This window comes from Hydra vulgaris, chromosome 15 (genome assembly GCF_038396675.1).
Source record: "Hydra vulgaris chromosome 15, alternate assembly HydraT2T_AEP".
NCBI classification, from domain to species: domain Eukaryota; kingdom Metazoa; phylum Cnidaria; class Hydrozoa; order Anthoathecata; family Hydridae; genus Hydra; species Hydra vulgaris.
The window spans coordinates 9,206,683-9,219,198 of NC_088934.1; the positions used below are offsets into that span (position 1 = coordinate 9,206,683).

Genomic DNA, 12,516 nt, shown 5'->3' on the forward strand with positions numbered 1-12,516 from the left:
CTATTACGAGAGTACTGGGTACGAAATACATAATATAAACCTTTCCCTACCCTTTTTTAGAGGTTTTTAGTTAAAGTCATTTATCTTATGGTTTTTAAGCCGTTTTTCCCAGTAGATTGAACTGTGGTAGAAATCGTTGGAGACGGAATAAAAAATGGATTTTCTTTTTCGACCCATTAAAGTTTTTAAGGAGTATTTTTGTTCCAATTTGCAAACCATATTTTAATACAACCGTTTCTGTATCAAACAAAAGTTTTTTTAGTATAATAAGTTTATTTATAAATAAGTTTTTTTGTTCCGAATTTTAACAGATTTCCTTTAAAGAAATTTGATATGCGCATGTGCCAAAAACGTCAAATAATCAAAACTTGCTTATTCAACGTTAATTTCGCACGCTCAAAGTATATTGGACAATTTCTAAGACTTTTGTTTTACAAAATTAAAGTTATAGAAAAAATACTAAACAAAAACGTTTGTAGTAAAAAGAGCCTGGAAAGAGCAAGACTTCATTCAGGAAATAAGGGATGGATGTGCTCCGTTGTGTCAATAGAGATCAAAAATTGGCTGTTCATTTTAGATCTAACTAATTAGTTTTAGAACTAATAAAGGTAGTTGAGAACGTGCAAAAACGTTTCATAAAAAAATCCTGAACTTAAGCAATTTAACCTTCGATAACCGACTTCAGTTGCTTGATTTGGAGTCGCTTGAGATAAGACGAGTAAAACATGATTTATCGACTCGCTTCAAAATTCTGCACAACTTGGTCTTAATTGATAAATCTATGTTCTTTTTTATTGATAACAAAAGCAACCCGCGAGGACATAACTATAAAATGCACAAACAACAATGTTGACTAGATATTCGCAAATTTAGCTTCTCTTACCGAGTTTTTAACATTTTGAATCAGTTACCTTTCGATGTTGTTAATGTCAATAATATCAACATAAAACATAAAAGTAAAATAAACTCAATCAATTTTGAAAAGTTTTATCGGCATTGACTGCATATCTTATTGTTTAGTCATATATAAATTATTTATTCAATGTTGTATGCTGTTACATTCTTTATTTATTTTGGGGCACGCTGTTAGTGTCCATCAATATGGACCTGTGTGTCCTTTAGAACATGTATTGTTCTAATAAATACAATCTATTCTGCATTAAAAAGCTTTTTAATGTATACGCTTATTAAACGTGGCTTAAACATTTACAATATTGACTATGATATAAAATTTACAATATAAGTTAATATTGTAAATTTTATATCATAACATAAGTAAATAAGTATACGCTTACAATATTGACTAACATAAGTATTGTATACCAATATTGTATATATAAAACTATTCGCAAATTGAATTTTCTGAAGATTGAATTTGAATCATTTACAAAAGTTGACTGAAGAGATTCCATTTAAATAAAGAAAATAATTTTCCTCAGAATGCTGTAAAGTAGTTGATCGTCAACCTTGCAACAAAAAAACAAATGTTAAAAATCCCCATGCCTTAACTATTTTGAAAAATCTAAGTGTCGCTGACTAGCGACACTTAGATTTTTCAAAATAGTTAAGGCATGGACGTTGTTTCTTGTACGTTAAATAAAAATCTGTTTTTTTTGGCAGTATAAATATAAAACTTATAACAGGAGGAAATATAGGGCATACATAAAAAAAAATAACCATCGTGAAAGAAATAAAAAAAGATGTTGGAAGATCCAGAACACAAGATAACACTTTTGCTCATGATATAAATAGGTTACACTATTTGGATTAGCTGCATAATGTCAAAAAATGTCATTTTAAGAGTGGCAGAAACCTTTTTGAAAAAAAGTGTTGTTTATTGTGCTGACTTATCTATGCCAGTTACAGAAGTGTATTCCTTCAGGAAATCGATTCTTTAATTCTGTTGTATTGATATTAATGAAGGTAAAGGAGAGGTTAAAAAAATTATCATACTAGGCATGGTTTGAAATGCAGGGAAGGAAATTTTCACAAAATGCATTTAGCCGCTGAGCTCAAACTCATCAACAGCATTCTTTTATTTTTCTGTACCTAATGTAAGCACCTAATTTCGTTTTAAATGAGCAATACCGTAAAAATTTTTCTGATTTACAGCGTTTAAGAAAAAAATATGTTACTTTAACTTCTGAGATAAAATACAAGGTTTAGTAATTTGAAAATAACCAATCTTAGCATCATACCGTACTTTTTAAAAGACCGTACCAAACAATGCAATTATTTCTAAATGGCTTTTTGTTGTTGCTGAAAAGATGAAAATTAGAAACGGCAGCTACAGAAAGGAAAAAAAGAATGGAATAGAATGAGGGTTGGCTTAAAACCGGATAGAAAAATATAAAAGCTTCCAAGCCTGTCTGAATCCAAAAGTTTATAAAATAGGCGCAATTTCCGGCAAAGAGGTGAAAAAAATCAAACCTAAAGAACTACCACGAAGTTAAACCGTATCGGATAAAAACGTCTTTACTTTCTTTTTCTTATCCATATTGATTTTTTAGCGTAAATTTTGACTATAAACTATTTTTTAAAAGTAAGTTTATGGTTGGCCATGAACTTATATTTTTTCTTAAAGTTTTTTCGGCAAAGAAACTTATTATCTTAGAGAAATAAATATCTAATTTTTATACATTAAAAAAAAAAACTTTTTTTTTAAACATTTTTCTTATTTTATTATACCTATAGTTTTAATGTTATACCATTTTTATTTAATCTACTTAATATTATAAATAGTATATCATTATATATATGTTAATACACTCGGGCACGTTTATTTTTTTTAATGATATAGTTGTAATTCTTTATAATGCTTACTGTTCTTATTTGTCGTTTATAAACAATTTTTCAGGTTGTTAAATTTTGGTTATTTTAATTTAGAATTAACAAATCAATTTATAACATGTACAAAAATAACGATTATACAAATGTTGTCTATTCATAAAGCAAGCATTTTAGATCAAGACAAACCAGAGTGTTTAAATTCAATGAACAGAAGTGCTTGTTGATGGTTTCAACAAAAAAAAACTTGAGGTTGAGCCGCTAATAAATACAGAACTAAATAATGGACAAGTTATATGTGCTTTGCACAAACAAAAGTGCGACAAATACTAATATGTATCCAAGCAGTGCTTTTACTAATATCACAAAGTCACTTAAAAAATATATGAGACAGAAAAAGAGATCTCCAAAATGCAATCAGAGACCAATATGGAGAGATTATTGCTTAATTTTTTATATTCTTTTTAGCATTTTGCCAGGAGTGCAGAATCCAAAGAAACAGCGTGTTTTTAATCATGATTTAAAAGAGATTGGTTCTACTTACACAACTGATTTAGGGTCTTAAAAAAGCTCCTTTCTAGCAGAAAATGTTAATGAACTATTAGGGGCATAAGTTCCAGATATAAGCCTTTTAAAATAGCATTTTTGAAAAACGTATATCATTGAAGCATTGCCTTCAGCAATCAACTGCCATAAACAAAGACCTTTTAAAGCTGTTGTTAAATCTAAAAAATATTTACAACAAAGTAGCACTAGGACAAAAGAAAAACTTTTTAATACTATGAAATACTCAAGACAACCTAAATCAATTATTCCAGATGATTTGATCTTGCTTTATAAGATTTATTGTTTATTACTTTATCAAGTTAACAATTTTTTTATACTTATACTTCCAGTTAAAATGCAGAACAGTTTATAGAAGCCATTTTTAAAAAGTATTTAGTGTAACCATAAAGCTAAAAAAGGGATTAAAAGCTCTTTTATTCCCTTTTTTAGCTTATTGATATTTTACAAATCATCATCTTTAAAATATCAATAAGTTATTTTTTGTGAGTCTTCCTTTGTTATTTCCGTTTTTTTACCTTTCATTTTTACCTGATTGTTAACTTAAGTGCTAATCTAAATATAATTTAGATTCACTTTTTGTGCTTTTGCTAACGTACTATTAAAAGCAACTATAATTGTGATACTAGTTTATGATACGGTCAGGTGGTGAACCATAAACTCGTATCACAGCTAATGTAAACCAATTGTAAAAATATTGCATCACAAAATCAAACAGTTTTATCAGATTCCTATCTCCATAAAGTTCTAAAGTTAGTTAATAGCATCCGCTGGCAGGCCCTGATGATACAACATGTAGAGATTTAAGTGGGTTTATTTCTCTTATGAAGTGTCCTGCCAAAACCCTCAACAGATGGATGCACTTAAGAAAATATAGAAAGACGTTAAGAGGATTGAAAGCTTCAAAAAGACTTGAGAAGATTTCCAAGTTTAAGTTTGTAAAGAACTATTTTTTAATTTTATTGGTCAAGAGCGTGATTCTAGGATCCAACAAGAGAGTTTAAAGAGAGTTACAAAATTAGTATAGTCCTTGACTATACGTCGCCCTCAAGAGCCTGGGGAAGTGAATATGATGGGGAAAAAAAAAGAAAAGCAAGAAAACCTTAGGCTTCAATACGGCAAAAATATTTTTATTGGAAATGCAGCTGTTTTTATGGCAAGAAGCCTTTTTAAAAAATCAGACTTATTAGATATATGATGAAAAATCATTACAACTTTCAAGCACACAAAGGTTTGCACAAAGCACAAAATATTTACAAGAAACTATTTACAATGAAACCCAAATAAAAATGGACATCCATTCTTATTGAGGATTTAAAAATATTTTCTAATTTTACCCTTGTTTAACGCAATAAACATCGAGTTTGGTCCCCACCACATCTCTGTTAGTACTCGTTTAGCTTGTTTTTACTCATTCAGTCTTATTTGTTAAGGTTTGTGTTTTTACTCTTTCTGTCTTATTTGTTAAGGTTTGTGTTTTAGCGCTAGAGAACTGTGAAAAATATTGTTTAGCATCTGCTTCATTATGAACGAGAGGATATATTTATCTTAGATACAGTATAATATTTTTATATAATAGGCCACTCTACTGATTATGCAATTTTATCTTATTCATATTATTAATCAGGCTTTTGGCGAAAAAAAAGTATGCTTTTAATGTGTAGGAAGGCGTTTGACACAGTTAATATAGTATTATTAACAAAATTAGAAAATTACCGAATCAAAAAAAAAAAACATAGCTTAGTTTACACGCTACTTATCTAATAGAAACAATTTCTATTCATCAGCGAAACAACTAAGAGAATATGACAATTGTGGTGTTCTTGAAGGATCTATATTAGAACCTTTTTTTTTCAAATATATGTTAATGATTTAAGCAATAAAATTGTCAACATTGAACTTCTAAAAAAAACTAAATGGTTAAATGTAAATAAACTGTCTATTGATTTAATTAAAACTAAGTTTACTTTTTTTGATTGTCTTCATAATAAAAAAAACTTTTAAATAACGAGAAAAATGAGGAATGTTTCTGACTATTTATGAAGTGTTCATACCTCAAAAAATACGACGTAATGTGTATTTTATTTTGTATGGAAAGTATTTTATGACTTTTTATTAAGAAAGTAAATAAATAAATGTAATATTAATGAATTATTAAGAAAGTAAATAACTAAATGTAATATTAATGAATTATTAAGAAAATAAATAAGTAAATGTAATATTAATGAATTATTAAGAAAGTAAATAAATAACTGTAATATTAATGACTTATAAAATTAAGACAATTTAATATCAATAATAATTAGTTTTTTTTTTGAATTCTAAAATAAATGAATAAAAAAAAAAGAAAGTACTTTTGTTTTTTTTAATTTTTTAATTTCAAACGTTTTTTGAAGTTTAAATAATTTCTTTTTTTTTTTGAATTCTGAATTCGTATAACTATTTGAGTTTTGAGTTCTTGCTATTCTTTTGAATGTTGAATTTTTTCAATTTTTATAAATTATATTAATTTTTTCATATTTAATGAAGCCTTATTATTTTACATTTTATAGAAACGCGCGTGTTTATGTATAAAGTGTTCCGTAATATCTTAAAACTTTCAATTTTGATTATAAATCGTCTGTTTATGTTATGTTATTTGCTTTGTAATAATTTTAACTATACTTTTAAAAAAAAAAACATTGAAATAGTCTGCATTCTGAAATTACTTTGCATTTTCCTTAAACTTCTCTGTAAAACTTGTATTTTTATAATCATTTTTATTTTTAGTTGTTACAATTGAATTGTAAAATATGAGTGTGTGCGTGCTTGTACGTGTGCGTGTGTTTATTTTTAAAGCGATTACAAAGTTTACGAGCTGCAAGAAAATATGTATCTCTCACGATCATTCGGATTTGGGCTGCAAACTAAAGTAAAAAATTATCTTTATAACATTTATACATAAATTTTAAATTAACTTTTAACATTAATTAGTTTTGTTTATTTTATTTATACATATATTACTTTGTTTTTATGATTATATTTATTTTATTCTTTTGAAATAGAGGACAGATTCTCATTTCATGAAATTTAATAATATCTTTTAAGTAATATATAATAAATAATATATAATAGATAATATTTGACATTATTTAATATTATGAGAATGTTAGTTAAGATAACTATTTTATTAAAAAAACTTAAAAGGCGAGTACGATTTATTTTCTGAATCTACTCAATATCTTTGCCAAGACAAAAATACTATTTCCATTTTGAATTTAAGCATCCGAAGTAAAAACAAAAATTAAGATTGCACCAACATAAACACAGTTTCAAAGTTATTTTACATAATTTAAGATACATATGTTAATGAAACATGATTTCAAAATATTTCTCTCAAAACATGGTTTTAAACGACTGAAAAAAATTCAAATTTCAAATTAAGTATTTACGTAACAGTTCGCATAATCACGTCTTAACTACGCTCGTGATAGTGTATGTATTTTTGTCCACAAATCAATTAACTATGTTTTACGAAATGACGTTACTGATAATAAAATAATTGAAACAAGAAAAATTTTGTAATTTTATTTATAGAGAACCAGCTAGAAATTTAAGAAAACATCTTTAATAAGCAGTCTTTAATCAAAGCAAGTATAACAATGAAACATGTTCACTGGTGACCTTAACTTAAATTTACTGAATTGTTTAAAAATTGAAATAAAAGTGTTCAGTATTTTTTAGATACTCTTGTATCTTGTATCTTGTATCTTGACCTTAACTTAAATTTACTGAATTGTTTAAAAATTGAAATAAAAGTGTTCAGTATTTTTTAGATACTCTTGTCGAATTTAACCTACTTCCAACAATAAATAAGTTAACAATAATAAAATATAACATCTTCAACATTACTTAATTACTAACAATTTTTAACAACAGCTATTTAAGATCAATCAAATCGTACTTGACAGATTACTTTCTAATAATCTTAATTACTAATATCAAAATTTGAAATAATTTTTCCTCAAGCTCTACAAAACACGACAAATAATGAAAAAAAAAAGAAGGTATTTTCAAAACTCTTTTATCAGAGAATGTTGATGAAATCTTGTTTAACTAACCCACAAAGGAATTCCTATAAATTACTTTTAGGCAGAATTATCTGGAAACGGTACAGATAATAAATTCATATTTAAACCCCTCGATGACCAAAGGTTTACTTGAATCATTAAAGAAAAAACAAAAGTTATATAATAAATACTTTGACCATGACTAAAAATTTATTTGAAAAAAAAACAAAAAACACTCTAAAGAACTTTATTACGAGAAAAATGAACAATTCAAAAAACGCAGAATATCATTAAACAAAAAATGGTTAATTAAATTTGCAAAAAATAATCAGCGTCAAAAGCTTTTAAGTGATAGAACAATGATGGGGAAAAAATAGGTAAAAAACTTAACTCGGTATTTTAAATGAAATTCCGTAAGTACCGTTGTACCGCAAGTAAATATTAAAAATTTAAAAATCAAGTAATACTGCTACGTAAAAACCTAGTTCGAACCTAAACGAGATAAGGAATGTTTTTAACAGTCTAAAAAGTAATATAAGTGCAGACTTTGACAAAATCATAATCACTGCCATTTTTAAGTCTGGTGAGGAAGCTAATGTTTCCAATTACAAACCTTTTTCCGTCTTATCTTCTCAAAATTACCGCAACGTATTATGAACAAAAGACTTTATAGTTGTTCAATGCTAAACACTATACTGAACAGTAAACAATATAGCTTAGAAAAAATAAATCAACTAATCATGCAGTAATCGAATTAATCATGTTGATTTTTTTACATTAGGAGTGTTTAACCGTAGGACTCTTAAAAAACTAGAGCGCTAATGAGTAAATAAACATTATTTTTGGTTTGAAAGTAACCTCTCATAAAGGGACACAATCCATAATTTATAAAAGAAACATTAAGACACATTCGTGTGATGTGGCTCAAAAACCAAACTTAGAACCACTACTACTCTTAACTATATTTAATGATTTATACTTTGCATCAAATATTTTAAATATTATTTTGCTTACAGACGACTCCAATCTTTTTTATTCTGACATAACCGTAATAGATCTTTGTAATATATTTAACAATTATCCAAAGAAATGATTAGTTTACAAGCAATACACTCGTTGAATGTAGAGAAAAATGAGTTTATTTTTGTTTTACAAATCTTGTTAATATTTTCCTCTATAATTACCTCTTAATAAAACAATCATTAAAAGAGATATTTCAGATAATTTTCTAGGAGTAATTTTTGATAAAAATTAGTCATGGAAGCCTCTTATAAAATATATTTTCAGTAAAATCTCGAGAAATACTTTATTATATAGAGTTAAACCGCATCTTAATATTGCATCTTTGAAAAAACTACACTCTTTATTTCTTACTGTAAATGTTGTATGGGGTTGTACTAATTATGACAAACTAAAAAAACTTTATACTAAACAAAAACATGCCTGCAAGATTATATTTGGAGCATACAAAACTGTTTACTGCGAACCGCTTTTAAAAGAAACTTAAAGCCTCTAAAATCTTAATATACATAAAGTGTTCATGTTTAAAATAATGCATGAACTTTCTTTTAATATGTTTCCTGCCTTACTTTAGTGAAATATCTCACAAATGCCCTACTACATATTTAATTATTAACTTTTTTGTTAAAAAAACTAATTTAAATTTAAGTTCTTACCAAATCCAGTATCGTGGACTGTTTTTACGGAAACATTTTTTGAAATTTTTTGCTAAAAAAAATACTGTACAAAAGATCGCCGTGGAACAGTTCAAAAGACTCTTAATTCAAAAAGAATTTGATATAAAACATCTAATTTGAATGAAATTCATATAAAATCCATATTTTTCTAAAAAATAGTTATTGACAATTTTATAGTTATTTACATTTCTCGTCTGTTATTTTAGTTCAATTTAATTATTTTTTTCTGTTGAAAACAATTATACTTTTAATTTAATTGACATGAAATTAAACTTGTTAGTGTTTTATTAATTATTTTTCTATACTACTGTATATAAACTCACTTTTTTTTTAAATTATTGTAAATAAACTTATTTTTTATTATTACTGTATATAAACCTTTTTTTTCTTTATTACTGTATAAACTTATTTTTTATTATATATTACTGTATATAAACTTTTTTTTATTATTGTTATTGTATATGAACTTTTTAACTTTTTATTACTATTGTATATCAACTTATTTTATTATATATTAATGTATATAAACTTTTTTTATTATTATTATTATTACTGTGTATAAATTTATTTTTTATTATATTACTGTATAGTAAGGTATTATATATTACTGTATAGGTAGGTCAATAATTGGTTTACAAGCCAACCAAATTAAAACTTGATCAAAAAATATCAGTGATTAATATCAAACATATGAAATCAACTCCAATCCTACAGATTACCCCAAACTCACCATCTTGGAGTAGCATTGTTAAAAACAAACCAAACATATCCCCTCAAATAGGACAAGTATAAGTAGAGCTTAAAGAAGCGGCAAAATGTGAAAAAAAATATAATAATATTTGGTGTTCCTAAACCTAAACCCAGCTTGAGATACAAATCCAACACCGCCAGTACTATCATTTCCAAAACTATAACGACGTGGATACTCATTATGTTTGATAATTTGTGTTATATCCCGGTCTGGTCAGTAACTGCAAAACGAGAAGCATCTTTCCAAATTGCACAACTCATTGAAGCAGCAATCAGTCATTGCACTACCAACAACAAACCCCAATTTTTTCTTAACGGTGATCTAAATGGATGTTATTTTTATTTTATTTTTCGTTCGCATCAATTAATTAGTCTAAACTCAAGTCCAACTCCAAACTAGCAATCTTGGATATAATATTAAAGTAACGCACCTAAACGTTACATTCTCTTAAACGTTTTCAAACTCTCCCTGAACTCGGTCACTCTGATCACCTCGTTGTTTTATGTCAACCATCATTTTATCTATATAAAACATACCTACCCTATCCACGTAAAATTACGTACCACTCCGGTAAAATAGGAGATACAGTAGCATTAATTAGAGGCATTGATCTCGAAACCTTAGTCGAGTCGCATCATGATATCCAAATCGCATGTACCAATTTTTACAATGCAATATTAGCTGCTTAAGATTTGTGCCAACCACTAAAAAATTCAACACTTATTAACCCAAACCTTGGATAACCCCCGTCATTCAAAGCTTAATAAAACTACGTCAAAAATATTTCAAAGTTGGTTCGTATATTGAATGGAGGAAGATAGCTGCAAAGATAAATAAACTAATTATGAAAAGAAAAATATTTTATAACAAACAATACATATTAAGCAACACTGATTTTTTGAAAGAAAACAATGTAATAAGTCTTTAAATAAACCATCAATTTCTGAAAATCTAGCTGTACAGCGCCCCTATACTCTTGTCTTACAGTATAGCAGCAAAAAAAGAGCTACAACTATTCCACAAACAATCACTTTAAGTGAGATTATTCAATATGTCACAATATCGAAGAGCTTATTGATAAAACAAATATAAAATTACTTAAAAAAATCCTATCTAACCCAACTCATTGAAAACTCAAACCACAAGTAAAAGCCTTGACAGATTATTATATAAACTGCTAACACGTCATTGTATCAAAAAACGTTTGTTCGGAAATATTCACGTATACTTCGAGATGGTATCAAAAACCTATACCATCGTATAACGTTGACGACGGTACATTTTCCAATTATCATTTTTAACTCAAGAGAATAATACTCCAGATACATTGTGAAAAAAAAGTTGTAAAATTCATTTATATGCTATGCAATTTTAAGTAAATACTTATAAAATAATTAAAAATAAGTAAATATCAACTTACTTTTTCTATTACTGTATATATGCTTTTTTTTTTGTTATTTGTTTTTTTGTTTATTACTGTATGTCAGCTTTTTTTTAATTATATATTCTGTATATAAACTTTATTATTATTATTACTTTTATTATATATCTTTTTTTATATTTGTATTATATACTGTATTTCAAATTATTATTTTTTACTAATGTATATAAATTTATATTTTTTTTAAGTTACTTTATGTTAACTTATTTTTAACCATTAATGTTTATAAACATTTTTTTTTACTTCTGTATATAAACTTATTTTTATTATTGACGCATATAAAAATTATTTTTTTTTTTACTGTAAGGTAAGTATGGGTATTAAGGCCCGGCGGGTAATAAGGCCCACTAATCCAAACTTAGGGAAAAAATAAATTGTGAAACTTTTTTTCGACATTAAAATATTAGAGTTATCTGGTTTTATCACTGGCAGCAAAAAAAAAATCAGCATTTCTTTACCGCGCGTTCGACAAAGCAAGTTTACTTTGTTAGTTTCGTCAAAAATTGCTTAAGTCTAATTTTTAAGATACGTGTTTTTACATTTTAAAATATTTTATAAAGCTTCTATTTTTTTCAATTGCATTTATTTGCATTAAGTACTTATTCGTTATCATTACTCATCATGTAATATTTATGCAAGTGTTGAAACAAAAGGATATATTATCGATAAACGTAACAGGTTCAAAGCGGGAAATAAGGCCCACTAAAAATCGGGTGAATATATCGACTGAATCTGGTCCTTCACCAGCTTCAGTCACCCAACCCAGTCCCTCAACAGTTTCAGCCGATCAACCTGAAATTAATCTTAATGCAAGTTTCAATGATTTAATGCCGAGTCCTGCTAAAAAGAAAAATATGGCTATGGTCGGTCGCAAAAAAAGTTTTAACTATGTTGCTAAAGCCCTAACGAAAGAAGATTTTCAATCTTCTACTTCTAAAGCTGTTAATAATAAGAATAAGGGCAAAGGAAAAGCGAATGTTTCTAAAGACCTGAAAAAAGATTATTCTCAATCTTCCACTTCTAAAGCTGTTAATAAAAAGAATAAAGGCAAAGGAAAACCAAGTGCAAAGAAAAGTAAGTCTGTAAGTGTGGATGTGAATGATTAGTTTTGTTTGTTATGCCAGCAAAAGTCTGTAGAAAGTATGCGACAATGTTGTAAATGTAAAGTATGGTACCACGAGGCGTGCATGGGGTATGATTCTGAAGATGAGGAAGAATTAGTATGTC

At 27.0% G+C, this 12,516-nt stretch overlaps 1 long non-coding RNA gene across 1 annotated transcript in view; it reads left to right on the plus strand.

The window, feature by feature from the left end:
• Window positions 1–12,516, plus strand: part of LOC136091605 (uncharacterized) — a 45,718-nt gene that overhangs the window by 20,633 nt on the left and 12,569 nt on the right. Inside the window, exon 4 of the long non-coding RNA XR_010644113.1 lies at window positions 6,121–6,262. This is a non-coding gene — a long non-coding RNA (uncharacterized LOC136091605). The remainder of the gene's footprint in view (window positions 1–6,120; window positions 6,263–12,516) is intronic.